The following is a 24,915-nucleotide window of genomic DNA, read 5'->3' as shown; positions in this document are numbered from 1 at the left end:
CAGAAAACAACCTATTACAGCTACCTCATTGGCTCGGGCAGCACTGGAGAGAATGCATTCCGCTGGGTCCTAAACACCCTTTTGTATCGGACGTAGGCTACAGTAGGCAAAATACGCTACATAAGGCAATGCCTTCATTAAACCGAAATCCTCGGATCTCCAGAATGCTCCGAACTGTGGTAAACGAACCGAACGGATTCGGATACAATTCGAATCCGCTGCAGGCCTAGTGCATACGTGCACGCAGTGGGAGGAGACACCATGCCTGACAATCCTTGATGTCCCGCACTAATGGAGAATATCAAATGGGCGACAAATATCCCATAATTGAATCATTCATCAACTGCAAACACATCCGCCATGAGTAATGGTGAAGCTAATCAGCAGGAATGCTACGGATGGACTTCACGCCAGGCCCTTAGGAAAGATTTATAATTCCAGTCCATGCAGATTTGGAGTCATTACTTTGTTTGATAATTTAGCCCAAAATGCAAAAAAAATAATTGCCTTTGTCTTTCAAACAGCGACCAGGTAAAGTCAAACCAAGTCTCACAAATCAGACGTTGGTTTACTATGTAAAGTCAGATGGCAGACGTGATAAAATCAGAGGAAATGGCCTTTGTTTTGCTCAATATATATCTTTTGACCAATCATGTTGCTAGAGGCGGGGATCTGTGTGCATGCGTGTCATTGACGAATATCTCGACAGGAAACAAGAAGTAAATCTGCACCTTGCATTTTCTGGTTTCCGGCCCAAGCTGTGTGCCGACTCCCCCCAGAAGTTCTGCTCTATATAGTAGGACTGCTGGATCCGAGAATAAGTCAAATGTGGTTCGGAGGTGAGCACATAGGGTATGTCTCTCCTTGCTAAATCTTCCCAGCAATAGAATATATTTCTGTCTCCCTAGTTTAGATATTTTTTTGCTTTTTGGCAATGTGCGGCCTTACGTGTCAAAGTTCAACAGGGTTCAGTGGAGCTTCAAATCCAGCTTTGAGTGGTTGAGTGTTCAAGCCGATTGCGTCAGAAGAGCGAGGGACACTTATCCTGTAAATCCTGTCTGAGTAGAAAGTAGAAAGAGTTTGCGGATACTTAACCGAATTTCTGGACTTACCCGAAACCATTTTGCCCTTGGTTTTGTAGCTGTGTAACATCAGGATTTTATCGAATCAGGATTTTATATAACCTTTATAAATTGTGCAAACGGTTCAGATAATATCCAAACGCAATTGTTTATCACGATCATTCAGTTCATTGAATAATGTGAATAAATAACTTTACCTCCAAAGCGCACACTTTATATACTGCATATATTAATCTCACCTAGTAATGTCAGCGGTAATTCATAATTCATGAGGATTTCTTACTGGCTGAAATTTTGACCTTTGTAAAATAACAGTGGGCGTTGGTGCTGATGTTGGCAAGCGAAGGCTAATGTTCGTGAAAACCTCATTTGTAAATGTTGGTTTTACAAGCACTTGCTTGAAATACTAGCAGCTCCATGGGCTGAGTCTTATCCCGGGGAGTCCAGCGCATAGCAGTTTTCTGCCAGCAGTTTTCCCCCTTCTGTGTCAGGACCCATTTTGCAGCCATTTAGAGAACACCCAGCGAACCTGAGCAGAAAGAGGAAGTCAAGCAAGTGAACATCAATTCCCTTAAACAGGATTGACAGAATTGTACAACAGCTTTTAATCCATTAATGTTGCATGCTCTGATCAATTCCCCATTACAGTTACTTTAAACACTCAAAACCTCTGCCCTACTCTGATACTTACTTAAATTACCCACTGATTTAGGGATACACAAATAATAAATAATAATGAAATGTGAAAGCTTGTATTATCTCCACATGCTTGACAATGCAAACGTCGAAGTGGCACGTTCGTGTTTTCTGGCACGCTCTCCAGAAACTTCCATTCCCGTGTTTTCCATTGTCATGACTCAGCTAACTGAGGTTAGCTGGTCCCTCCCTTGTTCTTTCAGCGGGTCTCCTGTATGCCAGGATGCCATTATGCTAAAACGCTCCCAAAGTCTTGAGATGCTAATCTGTCTTGTCATATTGATGCATAGGCTGGGGGCTGCTCCATTAGCAGCACTGGGAGAGTGACTCTGCACTCAAACAATAACTAGTTTGTTATTGTGCTCTCACGTACATCTAAAATAACAATTAGATGATTGCAAGCACGATCCGGGGTCCACTCTGGCAACTACATGCCCTTAATCTTCTGAAAAGATCAGGGAAGTTAAGGGGATCGAATCCAATACATTGTCAGCAGAGCGACGACTCGGGCTAACATTAAAAATTAAAGGGCAGACGCATTCTCCTCCCCCATGTTCTGGCTATAAAAGATGATAGATGCTCAGTAATACAGGCATTTTTCAAAAAGCTACAAAATTTGGTGTCATTACCATTACGGTTAGAAAAGCGCTCCGCTATCTTAGGCTGAGATATTGCTGGCACGCTGCATCCGCCAATGAATACACCTGCAGGCCTACACATGATTTGCCTGTAGGTCACGCCTCTACAATGTAAACAACACCGTCAGACTGGGTCAGCTCATCTATAGGAGTGTAACTCAACTCCTGAAGGGAGTGAAACAGTTCAATGTGTGATCCCAGGCTCACTTCAGATCTTATCAACGATACTGGACGGTGTGGATTGCAAAGTGGAAGTATTAGGCTATATACTGTTCCATCTACGGGTTACTGAGATCTAGGAGGTGGTAACCATGGCTACTTCTAATACATGTGCAATGCAATGCATAGCCAAGTTTGTGAGCTGACACATTTATTGAAAAAGTACTCGAGGACTTTACTTCATCATTGTTTACGCTGTGTTCTCTCGTACATCAGGTCACTTGTCAGTAGTAACTGAATGTTTACAAATTAAAAGGCTAATTTGAACTATTGGATATTAGCTTACAATGAATAACAATGTGTGCATATTGTACATAGTCTGCAGTATATCAGCTGAAAAAACTACTGTTCTGTTTTTTTTTTTGGAGAAAGACTCTTCAGTCACACTCCTTATGGGACACAATGCAACGCAAACCGTTTTTCTCATCCTGAATGATTTTAGAATCAGTTCAGAGAGACGATCTACAGTGAAAACTGATCATTTAAAAGAACCTGTCTCGGATAAGCATCTTACCGAAGTAGGATGGCAGGTCATCTAGGGAAGAAACTCCAAACTATTCAGATGGGCGTCAATCACCCAGGAGGACACAGTCTGACAACCATCTGTCAGTGGTACTGCAGCAATACTTTTACAGTAACTAAGAGGGAGATCACCCTGAAGTTCACCATACTGAAAGTCACAATCCAGGCAGGCCGGCACTGCTGGCGTCCTGTCCCTTTAAATAACTTTAGGACCTTTTTTCATCTACCATCCTCCTTGAGGTTTTTTTAACACTCCAAACTTCTCTCCTCCATCTCTTTGCCCATCTATCCCTCTTTCAACAACACACACGCACCCACACACGCACACACACAGTCTGCATGTGTGGCTGGCAACTACAAAGCAGTTAACCAAGCATCTCTTGGCTCTGTGTAGACAGAATAAGACACTCTCATTACAGGCCCTTAAAAAAAAAAAGCTTTTTGCCCTCTATCACAAAAAAAACATTGAGTGAAAACCAGGGGAAGCAGAGCAGAAGAGAGGAGTGATAGAGAGAGCATGAGGGAGAGAGAGCTAAAGGTCACCGTTCCCTTACAACTTGATTCCGTGCGAGCCTGGAGTAGACACACAGACACACAGACGGAAATACACATAAACACACACACACACACACACACACACACTGACACACACACACACACACACATACGCGCGCAGTTCCCCTTTCCTGTTCCTCTTTAATGTCACAGGGCTGGCTCATATGACCTTGAGCCGCAGCATTGGCACGGCAGCCAGTGAGAGCTACCTCGCCCGCGGGCGCCCTTGAACTGGATCTGCAAGACAAAAAAAAAAAAAGACCCCAGACCCCCACCCCCACCACCACCACCACCACCACCACAACCGCTCCCCTCCTCCCGTTTCTGTTCCTCTCCTCTATGTCTCTCTCCCCTCTCCCTCTCTTTCATTCAATCTACGCCCACTCCTTATCTCTCGTCCCCCTGGTGGGAAGAGATTTATCACGATGCTGTATCTTTAACCTCCACCGTCGCTCCGAGATACAGACAGAATTTCAAAATGTCTCACCGGAGTGCCCCCCTCAACCTCCCCCAACCCCCCCCCCCTCCCCTCCCCTATCCCCCAACCGCCACCCGGTGAAGCGCCTCCACCTCCACCCACCCCTCAACTCTCCTTCATGTCTGGGCACCCGTGACATTCGGAGTAGGAGGAGGAGGAGAGGCAGCGAGGCGAAGAGGATTCTTCTTCTGTTTCCTTTTTGTTATTTCGTTTTCTTTGTCTATTTTTCTTTACTGTTAAAATTACCCAACTTACTTTTAAACATTAACGCTAAGCTGTGCCCCCGCTCCAAGTTAGTTATCGGAATACGGGACACAGTGACCAGTAGCACCAACACAAATAAACACCCCCCCACCCCCCTACCCACCCACCCACCCACCCAGCAATCCCTTCCTGACAGCAACGAGCTTCAGTTCCTTCCAGCACGGTGCACACACTGCAAACCACAGTGGGGGTCGAGGAGAGAGTGAAAGTCAGGATGGATCGAGTTAGATAAAGATAGAGTTAGAGAGAGACACAGAGAGACAAATAAAGATAGGGCGAGAGCCATAGAGACAGAGGGAGGGAGAGAGAGAGGCAGAGAGAGAAGCAGGAGTGATTGTTTTGATAAAGGCTTGTCAGAAGCACATGGGGGATCTCGGAGGAAAGCCGCCTGGGTTCACCTGCTGTGCATACAGCCCGGGGTCCATAGTCCAAGGCTGGAGGAGCGGGCATGAGAACCACACAGAGCCTACTGTAAGGCACCGAACAAGGGCTTTATCAGCATGCAAATATTGCAGTGCAGCTCCTGCCGAACCTCGCCGCGCCGCATGCCAAGGTTCAGGCGACCAGAGTCAATATTTGCATCTGTGCTATTGCCAGTATATTGAATCCATGAAAAGGGTTTAGAACTTAACAAGCTTCCCCCAGCCTTTTCTGAACGGATCTAACGCACGCACGCACGCACACGCACGCACGCACACGCACACACACACACACCTTAATAGTGGGAGTAGCAGGGAGTGAATTGAGGTGAAGAAGGGGACAGCGAATGGCAGCCCCCTCTCACACACATACACACATGCACGCACACACACACACACACACACACACACACACGCACACACACACACACGCACACACAGACTTTCCTATGAGCCTGACCTTTTCACAACTGTAATGTTATCAAGAGCCATACCCAGGGCTGCTGGGGACCATCTGGTCCGAGGCATTATGCCTGGCTTTCAGAAATCTAATAACACACATTACAACAACAACGTCCTTTTATATATCTTTCCTTTTTTCAATGTGTCTTTTTTCACGACACACACACACACACACACACACACACACACACACACACACACACACACACACACACACACACACACACACACACACACACACACACACACACATTGTCACAAACACATTATTATATACACATTTCTGTTGCATTGCAGCAATATGATAATTATTATTATAAAAAATATATATGATTGCATATACTATATATAATCACATTATGGTAATAAGCCCCAGTTGGATCTTTAATCTAAAGGGTGTAACAAGTTATGTTTAGCTTGCGTATGCAAGTATGTGTGTGCAAAATTTAGGAGGATGGCTTCCAAATGTGATTAATCACACATATACACGCACACACAGACATTAATACAAAACACATACATAAACACATTCACACACCAACAAACACGACCTGCTCTTTGCAAGCCCAGCAGGGAGTACCCCTCCCAGGAGGGCTTGAGTCGGGACAGGAGTCCATGAGCAGTGTAGCAGTGTCTTCAATTAGCGTAAGGGGCTTTCGCTCGAAGACACCGCGTTCCTCTGCTAAGAATAACGCGCCACAGGTCTGCTGCCCACAGGGGGTTAACCGGGCAGGCCGTCTCCAGCTATGGCACAACAGCATAACCCTTCCCGTGGGTGTGTTTGTGTATGTGTGTGTGTTCGCGTGTGTGTCCACGCGTGTGTGTCCACGGGTACATGTGCCGATGCTAACCAGAGCCCGCACAACCCCACCCCACCGAGGCTAATCCTGTTCCCTGCCATGTTTAGCCTCACCTCGGGATACATGATGTTGTGTTTGTGAGTGTGACACCTGGGCTAATAAGGCTGCACTTTAACGAGAGCGAAACCAAGAACCTGATTAGTGCTAGGCTAGGCTCGGCCCGATTGGAGGCCGGGAAGGAAACAGAGCGACACCGCCGCTAACGAGCAACCGAGGTGATTGGTTGTGAAGAACCCCCCCCCCCCCCCCAGCCCATACCCTCCTGTCACAGTGTGCCAGAAACAGACAAGGAGAGGAGGGGACGGGGGGGTTGGGGGAAGGGGGGTTAGAAGGGGGGAGCGTTGCATCAAAGGGAAGAAGATGTGCCTCGTAAAATCATAACACCCGCATTATGCCGCCCACGCCCTGCCTGGAAAGCACTTCTCCAGCACCAAGGAAGACAAAAGAAAGGAAGACGAATCCAAAGAAAGCCCAACCAACTGTGGGGTTGACCACCAAACGTCATTACTGGGAGGATTCCTAACCACATGAGAGAAACATAAACACATAGATAAGTGCATTGTACTTGTGTTATGAGCAGGGAGGATACAGGAGTAAACCCCAGGGCTCAGACCCGAGTACAGCCACACAGATTGTGTATTATTAATAATTACGATGTTTTTTTTGGTCAGGCAGGGATTCAGGACCCCCTGCTGGGTTTATCCCAACGTTTCCGTCTGAGACCTTGACAACAGCACGACCATAGATAAACAACCAATAAAAGAGGCCATTTGGTAATCCGTTTAAAAATACATTCCTTTTATGTGATCTTCTTTAACATTCTTCTTTCAAGCTTTCGGTAAGGGTGTGTGGAGAGAGGGACGATCTCAGCTGAATAAGCAATCACGGCAGAGACCAGGGGCTGAGCGTGGTACAGTAAACAAGCTGACCTGAATAATGCCCAGCCAATCAGTGAGAGAGTGGGTTATATTTAGATAGACAGGAAGCCTTGTGTCAATGAACAGGGAAGGGGAACATTCAACAAAAAAAAAGAGGAAGAAAAAAAGAAGAGGATAGCATTGACTTAAAAGCTTGTGTAGCACTGGGCTTTGAGCTTGTCAGGGCTAACTGCAGTAATCACACACTATTACTGGAGCCAGGGTGTAGTGGGAGAGAGACCTATAGCAGGAGGCACTGCTTCAGAGACTCTAACTGAGTGTGTGTGTGTGTGTGTGTGTGTGTGTGTGTGTGTGTGTGTGTGTGTGTGTGTGTGTGTGTGTGTGTGTGTGTGTGTGTGTGTGTGTGTGTGTGTGTGTGTGTGTGTGTGTGTGTGTGTGTGTGTGTGTGTGTCTTTGTCAAGTCAAGTGTGTCTTTATATGCCTGTGTGTGGGGGTCTGTGTCAAGTGTTTGAGTACGTGTGCTTGTGTGTGCTCATGTGTAAAGCCTGTACCCTAGGAAGTGAGCCTGTTTGCACCTACGTTTTCGTACGTATGTTTCTGTAATGCAACTTGTATGTGTGAATAAGTGTGCGTGTGACTATCATATGTGTACACTCGTACTATATATCTGTATGTGTGTGAAGTGGGAGGAGGACAAGAGAGAGAGAGAGAGACAGAGAGGAGAGAGAGACCTCCATGCCTCCACTCCTGGTGTATAATCTATGGTTCATTTGCAGCTTTTCTCCCCAGTCTGACAAGCCGTTTACAAGAAGTAGCCCTCTGCCACTGACCCAGTTCTGAATGGCTGCATCTCACGACAGGGCCCTGCCTTCCCATCAGCCCCTGCTCCTCGTCCAACCAACGACAACTCAGCCACCCTCTGCCTCCCTTGAACTATCGGGTGTGGGGGGGGGGGGGTTGAGAGAGAGAGAGAGAGAGAGAGAGAGGGAGGGAGAGGGAGGGAGAGAAGGAAAGAAAGAGAAGGAAAAAATCGGAAAAATAGGTCGCCCTGACCCACTTTTCTTCATTCTTTCCATTTTTTCTCTTCAGCCACCCTAAGATTGTATGTGGAGTTCCTTGTTGCATTATAGAGTGAGAAAGGAGAGAGCCAAAAAAATAAGAGAAAGACAATAAGAGAGAGGGAGTGTGAGATTGGGGGGGGGGGGGGGGGGTAAAAGACAGGGACTGCCCCGGTGAGGCCTGGCATTTTGCGATGGTTTTCCTGTGCTCTTTTTGAACTGGAGTTAAGCTATAGTGAAGCCATAGGGAAGCTATATTTAAGCTAAAGTGAAGCTAATTGTGAAGCTATATCAGCCTTATTTACAGTGAAATTCCTCCCACTCCCTAGTACAACAACTGCTCCCAGGGTTAACAACCCCCCCATTACCATGCACACACACACACACACACACACACTCTAACACACAGGCCTTCCCTCTGCTCTGAGGGGGACTATTACCTCATTACCTCATCTGTTACTCAAAGAGCTCATAGCCGCCCACTGCCTTATTTAAAAACACACACACACACACACACACACACACACACACACACACACACACACACACACACACACACACACACACACACACACACACACACACACACACACACACACACACACACACACACACACACACACACACTTTGTAATGTTTTACAGCTATTTAGCACCCGGGTAGGTATGACATGTTATCTGGCTAGGGGGGGAGGTAAGGGTATTTAGGGCTGGTGTGGTGGGGGTTGACTTGGCCACTGCCTTGCCTAGTAGCATGACTACTGTAGGTCCCCCCCCCCCCCCCCCCCCCCCACTGAGAGTGGCCCCATTGTGGGAAGCGTGATATTTCCCATCGTGCGCTGTGGTCTCATGCAATACCGCGCCTTTATTAAGTGTTGGTTGGTCACGCACCGGCTACATAATCCCTCCATTGGCTATTGCCCTGGTTTTGCTTGACTGAAACGTCTTCTGATACATGTGTGTGTGTGTGTGTGTGTGTTGGTTGGTGAGTGGGCGGGAAGCACCTTTTACTTCCTCCTTTTATTCCCACAAAAGCGTTTACGTATTAGCACTCGACCTTGCCGAAGCATCTGTGGCTAAGTGAAAATTAGTTACCACGAAGCGCTATTACTGTCAGATGTAATGACTGGGTCTAGCACCCGGTTAGCTAAGCATTAGCATGCCAGTGTCGCGGCACTTTGATGTCAAAGTGTGCGCGGCCGCAACAGATGCTCGCTGCTTTGTGTGGGTTGTGTGTGAAACAACTTACATAAGTTGTCCCTTGACACTCGACTAAAATAAATAAAAAATAGGAAGTCAAATTGGAGCTGGGCTAACCCATTGCTAAACTCCCACCGGTCAGTGCTAAGCCTCTGCGTGCTAATGCTGACCTAGCGTACACACGTTAGCGCCTCAGAGAAGAGTCATGTAGCCTGCTGCTCCACATCCCTACAAGAACAGCTTCAGATACACAGGGAAATTTGCACTACATTTATTTAATATCCAAGCAAGGAATGGCACGTTTCAACTGCTTATTTTTTGTATGGCACGAAATACGTCATAGACACAGCTGAATCATGACCATGTTCGAAAAGATGGCTCATACTGTTGAATAGCCACTAATCTACAATAGGTACACAACCATTGCACATTTTTCACTTTTTCCCCATACCTGAAGAGTACTACTTTTCATTCGATTTGCTTTAGCTCTCCTGCTTAACATTAAAATGCATCAACCTCAGAATGCAGACGCTTTTTTATTAGAGAAAGAAATGTGAATGTTCAAAACAAAATCAGAGAGGACCGACCTGAAAAATACTGGTTCCTTTATTTGGTGATGTGTGGGTGGGGGAGGAGGTGGTGCTGGTGGGGGTTGTAGTTCCTGTTAGGGGGTGGATGTAGGTCAAGCCTTGCCTCCTCATAAGCACCAAGGTCACCACTGAATGGAAGGGCAGGTGGCTTAGAGACAGAGAGGCCCTGGATAAACCACATTTGTCTGGCTCTTGTTCCAGCGCCAGCCCTTTGGATGTGTAAACAGAGACACACAGGGTTGTGCTAACTAAAGCACTGCGACTGTCTGTGTGTTTATTTCTGTGGGAGTGTGCTTTTTTGCACATGGACAGATTGTACACAGGTTACACAAGCACTCCGGCATTACTTTTTATAACCCAAAATGCGCATGATTAAAAAATACTTTGCGATATGGTAGCTTGTGGTTTGTTTTCTCGTGTGTGAGCTTTGCGTTGTGTGGGTAAGATTTGTGCTGTGTGGGTTAGCTTTGTTTTACAGGTTGGCTTTCAGTTGCGGGAGCTAGCTTTGTATTGTTTGGGTTAGCTTTGCATTGTGGGTAGCTTGTGTTACGTGAGTTTGCTTTCATTTATGGGCTATCTTTGCAGTGTGTGGGTTAGCTTGTTTTATGTGAGTTAAATTGTGTTATGTGAGTTAGCTTGGGCTGTGTGGTTTAGGTTGTGTTGCGTGAGATAGCCTTGTATCACGTGGGTTTGCTTGTGTTGTGTGGGTTAGTTTGTGTTAGATACCTTGGCTTAGAATGACACACGCACACCAAAACAAATTTCCTGAATATGGAAATAAAGTTATTACCTACGTATTTGAGAGTTTGCTAACAATTTCTTCTAAAGCAGTGCATTGTAGTTTGGATTTTGCTATTGATAACATCCATGTGACTCTGATGACCTGAATTCAACTCTGTAACTTGTCTGTGGTGAGATCAACGGTTACAGCACCTGCTCTAATGTCAAGGAAATAACACAGAGGAAGTGTGCACACTTAAGCAAATACAAACAATTCATACTTAATCCAGCGCCAGTTTAGTAAGCCTATAGGATGGATATGGTTTCCTCTTGTGGATATGAAAATGCGATCAAACTTCAAAAGAAAATGCCTCATCCCACACCAGCAAAACTTATGAAGAAAACTGTGCCCTTAAGTTAAAATCTCCAACTGTGCTGATTTTAAATAGCATCAACACAAGTGCCTGAGGTTCAAAATCCAGCACAAGTGCTGGATGGGTTAATAAGGCGTGAGCAATAAGGTTAAGCTCCTTATTTTTGGAGTAACGTGGTAAACACATCTGAGGGGCAGGAGCGATAGCATGCTAGCTTAAAAATACACCAACCAGAGACAACACTTTGAACTAGGGACAAGTATGGAAGTAAAATCCAGAAAACACAGCCACATTTTAAAATACATTACTTTTAGCAAAGCAGACACATTTTCCACTTCAGCCAATCACCTTACGTTCATATTGAACCCTATTCAAGGTCAGGGCAGTCACCTCAAACCTGTCAGCTATTCTAGCAACTGCCACACTCACTCACACACACACACAGACGCTTCACTATAGCTTCACCACAAGCTTAACTCCTGTTCAAAAGGGCCCCTGGAATACGATCGTACACACACAGGCCACCAGGGCAGTCCCGCCCCCACCCCCCCCCCACACAAACACACCCAACCTTGCCTTTTCCTCTCTCTAATGTACACAGGTTATTTTATGCTCTATTTTTTTTTACAGTGCGTGTGTGTGCGTGTGCGTGTGCGTGTGTGTGTGTGTGTGTGTGTGTGTGAGCGTGGACGTTCAGGAGAATGGAGTGGGCGGGGAGTGAAGGGTGGCATGTGATTTGATCTCCTTCTGGAGAGTTACTTGAAAAGTCCCCTTAGCAATCAGGTCAAGGTCACTCCCCAGGCTTAATGTCAAAGGGTAAGAGAGAAGGTTGCGTGTGCGTGTGCGCGTGCGCGTGTGCGTGTGCGTGTGTGTGTGTGTGTGTGTGTGTGTGTGTGTGGGGCGACAAAGAGCAAGAGAGATAAGACACAAGATGAGTTGCAGCCGGTTGTACGCTGGACAGTCCTGGGTTATTTACAAATTGAGGAAATCCAAAGGCACACTTCTATTACTATACTGTTGCTTACTAGACACTTTTCTAAAAGTCACACACTCCGCTTACATTTTTTTTCACTTATGTGATTATGTCCCTCTTGCATCCGTCTTTCTACCCTAACTACTTTCTGCTAGATATTTACAGAAGCAGGGGGGGTGGGTTGCAGGTTAATTGCCTTTGCTCAAGGTCAAAGGGGGCGCGGCGAGCATGAGCCAGCGATCTGCCGGCCAACCGTCCGTTTTCCTATAAGTAACGGGTCACACGCCTGGCCTCCAGCCGCCCGCCGCCACCCTGGCCAGCTCTCTATTGCCTTTCAAATGCCCCGAGTTATGACACTTTACAGGAGTTATGGGAAAGGCTATGAGGCTCTCCAACACACTGCACTCCAACTGATACGGTGCACACTGAATATACCCAAAATACTAATGGCTTCCCATCGGAGGCCCTGAGGCCCATAATAAGCAAGCATGGCTCTTTTTCCTGTGCTTCAAGGACACTTTATTTAGTTTAATGTCCTTAAGCCTAAGAAGGTGCAATGTATCTCATTTTTTTTTATCGATCTTAAAGCAACCCCGCAAACACACACAAGCTTATGTGCTGAGACCTTTTTCCTCCTGAGAAACTCGCACAGCTCCCATACTGCACTGCCACGCAAACAGGTCCCCTCTGTTGCCCGGCAACGCTTCCACTCATCACACGATGCAAACCCCCCCTTCCCCCCAAAAAGATAGAAAGTTAAACCAATATAGTCGCGACTGAGCCAAAAAGGATTTCAGGGGGGGGGGGGGGTTCGAATAAGCCCAAAGTGGAGCGTAAACTGATCCCACAAGCACCTTGCTCATGCTGAGGTTATGCCTGTCCATTAATACTGATGCATGTCACCCCTCATTTCTAATTAGGGAAAGCCATGTGACTCACCCCATCGAAGTGCATGTGTGCATGTGTGCATTGGTGTCCATGTCCCCACAGCTATAAACCGACATCTAAAAGCACAAACGGAAGACCCAAAGTATGTCCTGTTGGGGGAGCCCGCGTTGACCTCTGCCTCACTCTCTCACCCTGACAAAGCACAGTGGCGGAATGAAAAAAGTTTTTATGACGGCTTAATTCCTTTTGGCCAATCCCCGACCCCTCACTCAGGGAAATAAATCTCCTGAGGCAGTATCGCGCCGCATATAGTGCATAGGCAGCCGCCCTCACGCACGCCCCCGCATGCCTCCAGTGCCCTGTCCTCCATAGATCCATCATTCATTCATAAATTCTGAAAACATCCTCTTTAGTTAATTGCATGGGAAAATTTAATTTCAAACGAAAGCTTTTAAAACAGAAAGATATAATTAAGTTGGTGCTGGGTTCTCCCTCCTGCATCCAACGCCGCAACCCCCCCCCCCTCTGGGCTTCCTGGCTGGGTGGGGGGGGTGGAGGTATGGTCGGGGGGGGGGGGGGGGGGGAGAGGGAAGAGAATGTACCACGTTACGGCCCCTGCACTGTGTTCCTCAGTGTCAGGGAAGTCACACGGCCATGTTTGAAGCTGAGCGTTACGTAAAAGCCTACCCACCCGCCCCCCACTTCCCTTGCCCCCCCCACCCCCACAACCCACCCCCACCCCCCCCCCCCCACACACACACACACACACACACACACACCCTGCACAGGCTTACTGCACCAGACGCTGTGTCCTTGGCTGCCTTGCTCAAGGTTCCCAAAAGGACAGGCTGCAAAGAAGTTGGGAAGGATGGGGCCCTGTGATAGGCTGCAGAGGTGGAGGAAGAGAGAGAGAGAGAGGGGATGGGGAGGAGGGGGCGGGGGGTTGATGGGGGAGATGAGGGTAGGATATAAGCATGGGGGATGGGGGGGAGGGGGTTGTGAGGAGTGGGGGGAGCGGGTGGGAGGGGCGGGTGGCTGACTGTGACAGCCTTGGACTTTGAATTCACCGGCCAGACAGGCTCATGCATCAATCCCTCAACTTACAAAAGACAAGCCACTAACCTTGACGAAGCCAGGGACTCTTCAGGAATGAGTGGCATTTTCACTTAGCCCGAGCCACCGCCACCACCACCACCACCCTCCCTCCCTCTCAGCACACCACCCCCCCCCCCCCAACCGACGCACTGCTGAACTTCACCAACACAACCTGGCTCAGACAAGACACGGTTGAGTAACTGATCAAATCCTCTTGCGTCCCAGGTATTGTAAATTGGACGATGCAAACCCATACCCCGCCCCCCCTTCTGCTTCTAAGCTTGGGTCTCATAAGTCGCGTCAGGGCGCTCTGCTGGGACGATTTGAATAACACAAATACTGATGCATAAATAGTCTCCAGAACACACGGCGCGGTAATCTTGTCAGTTGCCACCTTAAGCCGGCCCCTTTGTTAGAGTGACACTGTGATGTAAGCAGACAGGAAAGCATGTTGTGCTCGCACCTCTTGGGACCAACACGTGTACACGCAGGACCTGACCTTCCTTAGTCATTGGGCTCAGTCAGTCCCTAGTCTAATACAAAAGATATATATATATATACATCTATTCCAATAGTATAACACAAAGATCCAAGCAACAGCATGCCTGTTATCATTTCCAGTAAAAGTAGGCCTCCAGGATACCAGTACACTGGATTCAGCTGGTATGGGTGTGGAACCATAACATGCCATCAATGCCCAAACCCCACACCCAGCCAACTCAACCAACTGCTATACACACCCATCCATTGGCAAGTACGACCAAAAGGACAGGACGTTCCCCAATCCACTGTCCTTGTGCCTGTTTGGACCCTGAATACCACACAGGGGCCCCGACACCAATGGCCCCTGCCGCGTGCAAAAAGGAAAAGCTGTGTAACCTTTATCTGACACTACCCGGTACGGGGGCTCGTGCGTGCCCACCACCGTCCAGTCCGGGGAGTAGGAGTCTTTGTGTGTGTGTGTGTGTGTGTGTGTGTGTGTGTGTGTGTGTGTGTGTGTGTGTGTGTGTGTGTGTGTGTGTGTGTGTGTGTGTGTGTGTGTGTGTGTGTGTGTGTGTGTGTGTGTGTGTGTGTGTGGTCCTGAAACCTCCTCTTTGAAAACCTAACCAATCAGCTAATCTATATCCATCTCACTCCTCTCTCTCTCCCCCTCCCATCCCCTCCCTCCCCCTCCTTCTCTCTCACTCGCTCTCTCCACCCATCTCTGGCCCTTCATTTTGTGGCGGATTTTCAACAAAGTTCAAATAACTCGAGGCAATTGCAATCAGCAACAATCAATGCTGGAGGTAATTGAAGGGCCCTCTCACTGCACCAAGGCGAGGGCCTCACGTCACCTCTTAGGGGATGGGATGGGGAGAGGGAGAGTTTGGGGAGAGGTGAGGTGAGGGTGACCATTCAACAGATGAGGTCCAGGCAGTGTGTAGCGCAGGCATATAGATCAAGGGTGACGCGTCCCAAGTGTCAATTCCTCTCTTCTGCCTCCCTCGCTTTCTATCCTTCCCTCTCTCCCTCTCCTGGCCTCCCTCCATTCCACACCATAATTCCAGCTACCATTCAGCAGCATTATAAAAAGCCCTTCCTGCCTCGTCATCAAATTCGCTCCCATTGACTTTGGTGGGTAGCCTTGCAGCCTCTGAGACTGAAGTACCAGTCGTAGCTCATGGCTGTACGTGCCAACAAGACAGCTTGTAAGACCTAAACACCAAGAACAGGGCGCATAGCATTTATAGTATGGGCATTTTAAAGCTAGATTAGGGGGACTAGTTTGACATAGATTCACTGACAATATCCTAAGTATCTTAAGGCATTATAAGAGGTGTATTACTATTTAGCTACCATGATTTTAAAAAACATAACCTTTTAAAAAAGCAAAAATGGCTGACTTGCCAATGCAACGTAGTAACAAATGTTATAACAACATTTTCAATGTGTCTCATGTGTCTTAAAAAAAGCACATGCCTCAGCAAAGACTATGAGGCCAAGTCAATGTTAGGCCACAGCACAAAGTGAGCTCACTACAGTAGCTAGATTTGCATCCAAACGACACGCAAAATTGTAACAATCATTTTGAAAGGGTTGACATATGAAAATGTGAATGACGACATTTACTCCATGAGCGTGATAAAAGCATGATCGGCTGACAAAGGCCCCATCCTCACGCAAGGGTCAACCACCGAGCTGAATATGATGTCTGAGCTCCAGATGGCCTTCTACCAATCATTTCTTTGACCTCACACACATGACACAAATCAGTATCCAAAACCCATTAACCCATTACCGTGTTCTGTAGTGAAAACTCCAGTAGCAATGCTTTGACTTCTTATTGAGGTACATGATGGCTCATACTATAACCTTCAGAGCAATTAGTTGATAAGAGCAATTAGTTGATAAGCGTTCACTGTGATAAAGGAAAGGTTTGCGTAGTTGGTATTTACAAACACAAGACAAAGAAATGCAGCCAACGGTTGCCGCAGAAAGAAACCCCCTTGCTACAATTCTCTCTCTCAGCTAAGTGTTAAATGGGTTTTTAATATTTTGGATTTTAATTGCAGTCTTTCGTTATTATGCGTGTGTGTGTGTGTGTGTGTGTGTGTGTGTGTGTGTGTGTGTGTGTGTGTGTGTGTGTGTGTGTGTGTGTGTGTGTGTGTGTGTGTGTGTGTGTGTGTGTGTGTGTGTGTGTGTGTGTGTGTGTGTGTATGTGTGCATAAATGTAAACCTGGCCTGTAACCAGGTGGATAGAGACCTGGCTTATTGCATTTGCTTCTCATGGGGACCAAACTCTCCTATTAGGGTCTTTAAATGGTACTTGCCAAAAGCTTTCAGCCATCCTCTTCTGTATGTGCCTCACTAGTTCCCAAACACTTTGGAAACCATTTTATTTCCAGCACAATTGTTGATGTTATATTTTAGACAATTCAATGGGAGAGAGAGAGAGAGAGAGAGAGAGAGAGAGAGAGAGAGAGAGAGAGAGAGAGAGAGAGAGAGAGAGAGAGAGAGAGAGAGAGAGAGAGAGAGAGAGAGAGAGAGAGAGAGAGAGAGAGAGAGAGAGAGAGAGAGAAATACTGTAGTTACAATAACCAATGCATGAAAGCGAGCTAAAGTAGGGAAAGGACAATGAATAATTGATCCTTTTTACAAGATAGCTTTATCAAACAGAAAACCTTTCACCGTGTATCTGGTGAGTTTATTCTGAACACCGAAATAATCCAAAACATTTTACTAAAGTAGCAGAAGTAGTCAAAACAGATCAACAAATGATTAAGATAAGATGTAATCAAACAGTCTTGCTTATGATGCAAGAGTCACAAACAGTGTGCGTGTGTATGTGTATGTATATGCATATGTATTTGTAAATGTCTATGTATATGCGTATGTATATGTGTGTGTTTGTTACTAACAGAAAGGCCACGACTAACAAGAGAAATGTGACCACTAAAGGCAGTGTCTAATCATTGTTCTTCTTGCTGTCTGGGCTTGGATGGCTTTCTGAGGACATTGACACAGGTTGGCACCCAGTCTAAAACATCCGATAGCAACAGCTGCCAACAGGCCTGCACCTACACCCATAAACATGCACACACACACACACACACACACACACACACACACACACACACACACACACACACACACACACACACACACACACACACACACACACACACACACACACACACACACACACACACACACACACACACGCACACACAGACGTTTTTCATAAAGCAGCAAAAGTCGGCCTGAGGGCCAGATAAGATTTGTTTTCATGAGACTGGAGGGCAGAGTCCAGTCCCACAGACCTGGCATCATTTGCATGTGGCCCTTCGAATGTCCTCCACATGATTGTGTTTCATGCTGCTGTACATCAGTCAACAGTACAGCTCCCTGGACGATTACCCACACACACCACCGAACACCAGACACACTGCAGTAGGCCTTGTGTGTTAGGCAGTATTGGCAAGAATCTGGTGATTTGATATGAATCATGATACTAAAGGGGAGGTGGGTGGATTGAGCTTCGATATCGACTGACACATTGGGATACTATAAATAATGTCATGATATGCATTTTTATGCAAGCAAAAGGTACATTGAGACATGCAACTGACAACAATATTCACAACATTACAATGTGGAGAGAGAGAGAGAGAGAGAGAGAGAGAGAGAGAGAGAGAGAGAGAGAGAGAGAGAGAGAGAGAGAGAGAGAGAGAGAGAGAGAGAGAGAGAGAGAGAGAGAGAACAATGAAATTGCTTTGTCAAGTGCAACTTCAAAGTCAGGCTCTGGAAGTTGAAGTTATCTATGGCAACAGAGGACACGTTGAGCTACCTTGAACATCTTGTGTAAGGTCAGGTCAGATAATTAAGCAGCTTAAACACTCAACAAAAGGACACAGAAGACAGACCCCAGACACAGAGCTTTCAAAGCCAGACTTTACAGAAAGTTTGACTTTTCACCGCTTTCTTAAGTCTGTAAGTCTAATCCATGGAGGTTCGGTGAAAAAGCAGTGAATTAATTGTGCCTGACTTTCCCCCAACGCGATTAAGGCCATGGTTTTTGGGGAAGGTATGCTAAAGTGAGTGTTTGCACCTGAACTAACATTGACATCCACACTTTGCCCTGTCCCCTGGAACTGAGCTCGAAAGTTTACCCACCCACCTCCACCCACCCAATAACCCGTTGTCTTTGCTATGGTCCATGAGGTAGAATATAAAAAATAAACATGTATAATAACCTTTCTGTTAAGTTACTTTGAACCATTGAAGTTTGAACCCATTCAAAAAAATCTGACACAATTAGAGAACGGTCACTTATAATTGGCCTAACATTTGAAACACCATTAGAGTTTAACACTTCTTTACCTTTCTAACCTTGCTAAAACCAGGAGTTTTTACAATTAAATCAAAACACAACTGAACAAGACTATTTACCAGAATAATGGACATTTTCCCATTGTATATCCCATTTAATAGTTTAATAAAGGCAAATGAACTATTGCTTGGGTCATCACACAGCCAAAAACAAGTTTTGGAATAAGTTGTGTTTTGTTTTTTTACAATTCTTGTGCGGGATAGCGTTTATCGGCCATACAAACGACTATGATTAATAACGGGTTATAACACCAGTATTATTGTAATACCAGTATTATAACCGTACCACAGGACCCTGTGCATCGGCCCGAGGTGGGATATGGGGCTCGTTGAGTCTGACTGTTAAAGAGTTTCCTATTGGTGGTGCCGGGAAACACTGCTGGCTAGACACCGCACAGTGAGAGGCTCTAGAGCCGGAGTACATTTCAACTCATCGGACTACGTAAGGCCTTTAACCCTTCATGTCACAAGGCTAGACACAAGAACGGAATTAGCCCAACATGGCATTATTCATTCATGTCTTTCATTCCCACAACGAGAGGCCAATAGCTGAAAGCAGCGGAGTATTCATGAGGCTGTGGGTTGAAATACATGAGCGGAATAAGGTCGGTCGACTGTCAACAGTAACGCCAGAATATTATGAACCACCATTTACATTAACCACGGCGAATAGCTCTACAAAGCTGGTCTTGATGGCTGAGAGTCCGATATGCAGATTACACGACTGCCTCAACGATAAAGATGGAGGTATTTCTCTACGGGGTTGTAGGCGATCGTTTCATCAAATAGGAAGCCATAGCACAGCACCGGGTGATATATTCCGACTTCTTTATGCAGCGTTTTCAGCGCTATCCATATGCGCCTCTGCTCGGCTAGACACGCAAAACACCTCCCTCTTTCTAAAAAAAACAAGCCCCGATCCCGTATAATATCCCCGACACCCGTCCCGTATACGTAAACACACGGCTACATACATTACTGCTAATAACAACTAAACAGTGTACATTATTTCAGCACGTAGCCTACCTGCGTTGTCTACCAATGGCAGGCGGCAGACCCCAGTCAACCGGAGAGGCGCATCATTATGCGAGAGGTGGCAATTCCACGGTTAGTCTCAATGTAAAGGTCGCGTTTGGTCTCATCGCTTTGTCACACACAGGGCGAGGTGGTCGGTGAGCAAAAAAAAAAATAGTCCGAAACGTCAAGGCTTCTCGACTGTGATCACACTGATCACAACCTGCGACCTGTAGTCGAGTCTATCGGAATTGTTTATTCTCGGAATCCCCTCGCTGTGTGGAGAACTCAGCCGAGGCTACTCCTCCTCCTCTCGGTCCATGACACCACCCACCTTAAAGGAACAATCCTTCTTATGGATAGATTTGATTATTTCCCTAACACGGAGTCTAACTAATTAAAGGAAACAAAAACATATTTAGATGCATGCAATTCGGCTGATTACTTTATGTCTCGGTAGAAAATACAGGCGAAACGTAATATCATACGCAACGATTTGTTGTGTTTGTGGCCGCAAAGCATTGCATTAGGCTGGTCAACAGTCACGTTTAGGCTTATGTATTAATTGAATAGATAGTCTTCGTCCGTCCAATACTTTATATTAATAAAGGACTGCAAAATGTTTACATTCATCACCGTGTTTTACATTACAATTCCATATTTTGAGATAATCTTTCTTCGTTTAGGAATACTCAATCTCATGTGATGAACAGATTATAAATATTATATTATATACATTAAATAAAAAAAGAATTAGTTCATAACATGTTTTTAAGAGACTCTGGTTGAAGTGTACAGTGAGTTGAGTTCCCCTTTTCTTTATTCCCTGACATCTCGCGATTATCTGCGGTATCGGATCTGACGGCCCTGCGGCCTGCCATCTCAACATGGCCTTGAACAAAATGTCTCAGAGGACCCTGGAAACATCAGAGTTCTCATGAATAAGAACACAACAACACAACCTACTTCTGCCCATCCCTCTCCCCATTTCCCTTGTCAGATACTGGAAGGTGGGGGTGGTGTATAGCCTTTAGCATGTGTGCTTGTGTGTGTGTGTGTGTGTGTGTGGGGGGGGGGGGGGGGGAAACAGCACTTTCTAACCTGATGTAACCCCTGTCTCCGTGCTGTAGTAATTCGGTACTAGTATAAACCAAGGTTTTACACACGTTGGTCAACTGAATTCAACATAATTTTAGGAGGATTTTGCTTGCCATAGGCAATAAATGATAGGTGTTGACTTTTAATATGGTTCTTGAGTACCGGTATAAATGTGAGCCAGACCAAAGTTCTGAACAATTAAAAGGAGTTAGCCTGACTGACTCTATTGCATTGTATTGTGTATTACATACATAATTGCAGTGAAATAGTTGCTACCTGTGTCTTTAAACTGCAGTCTATATACTAGCACACTGGCTCAGCCATTTGAATGCTATCTCACCTTGTAACCTCTGATCTGGAATGACCTTTCAACTTTGAACTTTGACCTCAAATGCCACATAAATGGAGATACAATATCCTCCCTTTCAGTCACCAGCCAAACACCGCCTTCGTCCACCCCCGCCCCTCCATCAGAAAACCCTGAACTTTGCCCCTGTGAGGCTTTTCACAGAAATGTGGTACAGGAAACATTGTCCTTTGACCTGAAGCCCAGAAAACTCATGGTGGCTCACAATTGAAGGACACTAACAGCCCACAAATGTAAATATATATATATTTTTTAACAATTTGTTATCTTACTTTGTTATTCAAAAAACGTTGATAATAATCGTGCATGTATCCCAGAGATTGAAGTGTTTGGCTAATTTGAATACGAGATTTAATATCACTTTTAAAGTCCCCCAAATGTTCAAATTGGCTGTTCAAAAGGCATTTATTAAAGCGCTCTGCTGTTTTATAGGACTTGTAACAAGCTTGTCAACACAACGGTTTATTGAATGTGTTAAAAGGGGAGTGAATTGGGATTTTGTAACCTGCTGCGACGTTCGACAACCCTGTTAAGAAACCGCTAAAACAGATATTTTGATTACACACAGCAGCAGTACAGCCTGCAAAACCATTGATTAAAACGCAGTTCACAAGCGCATGTTAGTTGACAAGCAGGACGTTCCCCAACCTGGTCCCACAGAGACAGTCGATCCCTTTCCCGGTCTTCCTAAATGGACTGGCCCCGGCTGTCGGCATGGGTTCACAGTATGGTCACTGGAGCAGATTATTGTTTAAACCTTTGGATTGGATCCGTGGGAGATTTGATTTGCGCCCTCTAACCAGGAATAGTAAGTAACCTGACCTAGAGTGACCCCCCCCTCCCTCCGAAAAACAGCCTCCAGGTCTTCTGAGCACACTCACTTACATTTTTTTTTGACAATTTCATTGAAAAACAATATGGAAAACATATGATGGTTAGGGAAGGGCTGCAGAGGGCAGAGGGCGGAGGTCACCCCCACCACGTCAGTCTTCTGGCACGGCAGTGCAAACAGCCAAGGGTTTGGATTCAGACGCCCCATTGTCTCAGAGGGACGGAGCCAGAGTGTCAGCAGACATTAACCCCCTTGAACTTTGAACTCACTAACCCCTCACCCACCCACCCACCAACCAACCCACCCACCCACTTTTTTTCTGCATCGTCTGCTGTAAGGTCTGTAAGGTGAGAAAAGTAATGGGAGGTGATGAGAATGCATGGGTGGGTGGGGGTGGTGGTGCTGTTGAGGGTGGTGGCAGGTGCATGCTGGGAGGGGAGGGTCCGTTGGAAGTCACACCATACTGTAACCTTTGATCGGGAACCAACGTCCACATTCTTTGCTCCAGAGAGCGCCAGGGGAGGTGACGGCTGGGCCAAGCCTCTCCCGGATGCAGGGCGACGTGTTTGGGTCCGAAGTTACACAAAAATACTTGACTGGATCACCATCCAGCGAAGCGAAGGAAAGTGGGGGGGTGACTGGAGGGTGAATCAACAAAATAAAAGGTTTTACATGCCTTTGTGAGGGTATTGCGCACGAGGAAGGTGAATACATTACAACACCCACAATGTGACATCTTCTTTCAGCCAGTGGCCTTGATGAACGTTGTTACTCATTAACGAGCAAAATGACTTTATTGGTGCAACTCACAAAGAACCGTGGAGGGGGGAAAAAGTGCACGACCTCTGTTCAAAATAAACAGAGGAGGACGAGACGATGCACATGCCCAGTAGCCATCCGTAAAGGCCTCATTACACATTCCACTTTGTCCTTGAAGTATAAATGTTTCATAAAGATGAAATCAGCCCTGTGATGGATGTAGCCAACAGTAATCATTCGGGACAAGACGGGGTACTTTGCAAAGACGAAACATTCGCTGTCTACAAGGCAGCTGTCTTTTGCCATTGTCATGAAAGACCTACCAGCAGGAGTAAAATAAAGAACAGCCTTACCTTCATCACCTGTCAATCAGGGAAATTCAATTTCCTTGATCAAACCAACAATCCCACCAATCTCCAGCGCACACTAGATTGACACGTAAACTAAACATCTTCCAACATTAGTCCTCCTCGTGTGAGGCCTTCGAAATGATGTCTTTCTAACACATCAAGGTATTGGCAGGAAGTTGACACCTTGGTCACCTTCCAGGTACGTCAACCCCAAATGTTTTATCCTTTTCTTTCCGTTCTCTGTTCTTTTTCTGTTCTGGAGGAAGACGGCTCTCCAATGCTGTCGGCGCCGTGTTGTATTTCTCCCGAGGGTTAATGACCTGACCAAGAGGATCCACAATCATCTGGGTGCCCTGGTCGGGTGGATATCATGATTTGGACCTCACAATAGAGCCCGGTGTCCTCTTTCCCATTCAACCCGTGTTCTTCCCCCACTGCGCTGGCACGCATAAGGTAGCGAGACTTCATAAAAGACTAGTCTTGGGGAGACGAATAATCAGATTAATAAATAAAAACAGCCAGGTCGCTCATGCAGCTGGGGGAAGTTCAGCGAAGCCATGTGTTCTCTCCGAAATATGCTTTAGCCTTTTACCCCACACCCAAACTGTATGCTAGTGAAAACCTACCGTGTGAGCAGATCATGCCACTGGCATGGAATAATATTACAATGCATACATTTGTATTTACCAGTTTACTCTCTTTCCCGTAATGCGACATACATGACATTCTTGATCAACCCAAAGTTACGATGATGTCACAAGCACGTCTGTGTATGATCAATTGCATATGCTTAAAAAAGGTTAAAGAAAGCAAATCTAAGAGTGTAGTAAATCAAATGCAGTAAATCAATTGAAGGATGCATGAAAAATAGCTTTAATCATAATATTACCACTTGATCATGCCTCATGCTTAATGCTAACATGCTAAAGACATGTGTAGCTTCTCACGGTAATACTACCAGGGCAAAAGTACAGTATATATAGGTCTACTTCCCAGTGTAGATGAAGAAGGATTCCTAGCATACTTAAATAGAATAGCACCATGATTAATGTATTGAGCTATACCTCAGCATGCTTTAAACTAAATTTGAATAGCAATCTGAAAAGGCTCTATTACGAATATGGAACGTCTCCACTCCATATACAAACCAGCTTTTTATTATTCACCTCATTATTATCATTATTATTGCCCTCATCAGTATTGCCACAGATAAGCACGGCCTATGATAGCTTTATAAGACTGCTGACAGCTGAGGGAGTTTGTGAAATTGCCCAGTGGCTGTCTTCATATCTTATGCTTAACCCAGGCAGAGGAAATCAAGAAGAATTCTGGAGTTGTTTTTGGATGACTGTCAAAGTAAGAAAAACAGGTCACTGCCTAACCATCTCTAGTGTTGGTGGGAGAATGTGTGTGCTTCTGTGTGTGTGTTTGTGCGTGCGTGGGAGTGAATGGCTTTTTGAACAGACATTACAGCAGGACTTGACTGGCTTCTGCGTGGGTGAGTCGCTCGTCATGTCCCCCCCCCCCCCAGTGTGCGAGTGCGTTGGCCCTGCATCTTGTTGACCTAGTTGGTGCTCTTTGAGAATAATCCCGAGTGGTTCCCGGGTGGTCTGGGAGGAGCTACTCTACTCCTGTTTCCACTGCATTTGAATATCG

The 24,915-nt window shown here is 46.0% G+C and overlaps 1 protein-coding gene across 1 annotated transcript in view; it reads right to left on the bottom strand.

The window, feature by feature from the left end:
* Positions 1-20,165, bottom strand: part of nrip1b (nuclear receptor interacting protein 1b) — a 36,844-nt gene extending 16,679 nt beyond the window's left edge. The window contains exon 1 of the mRNA XM_056594226.1: positions 19,866-20,165. The gene's annotated coding sequence lies outside the window, so the exon portion shown is untranslated. The remainder of the gene's footprint in view (positions 1-19,865) is intronic.
* Positions 20,166-24,915: the final 4,750 nt, after the last annotated feature.

This window comes from Gadus chalcogrammus, chromosome 7, assembly GCF_026213295.1.
Source record: "Gadus chalcogrammus isolate NIFS_2021 chromosome 7, NIFS_Gcha_1.0, whole genome shotgun sequence".
In the NCBI taxonomy this organism is placed as follows: Eukaryota; Metazoa; Chordata; class Actinopteri; order Gadiformes; family Gadidae; genus Gadus; species Gadus chalcogrammus.
The sequence above is the reverse complement of the archived record's forward strand: the minus strand, read 5'-3'. Positions and strand labels throughout refer to the sequence as shown.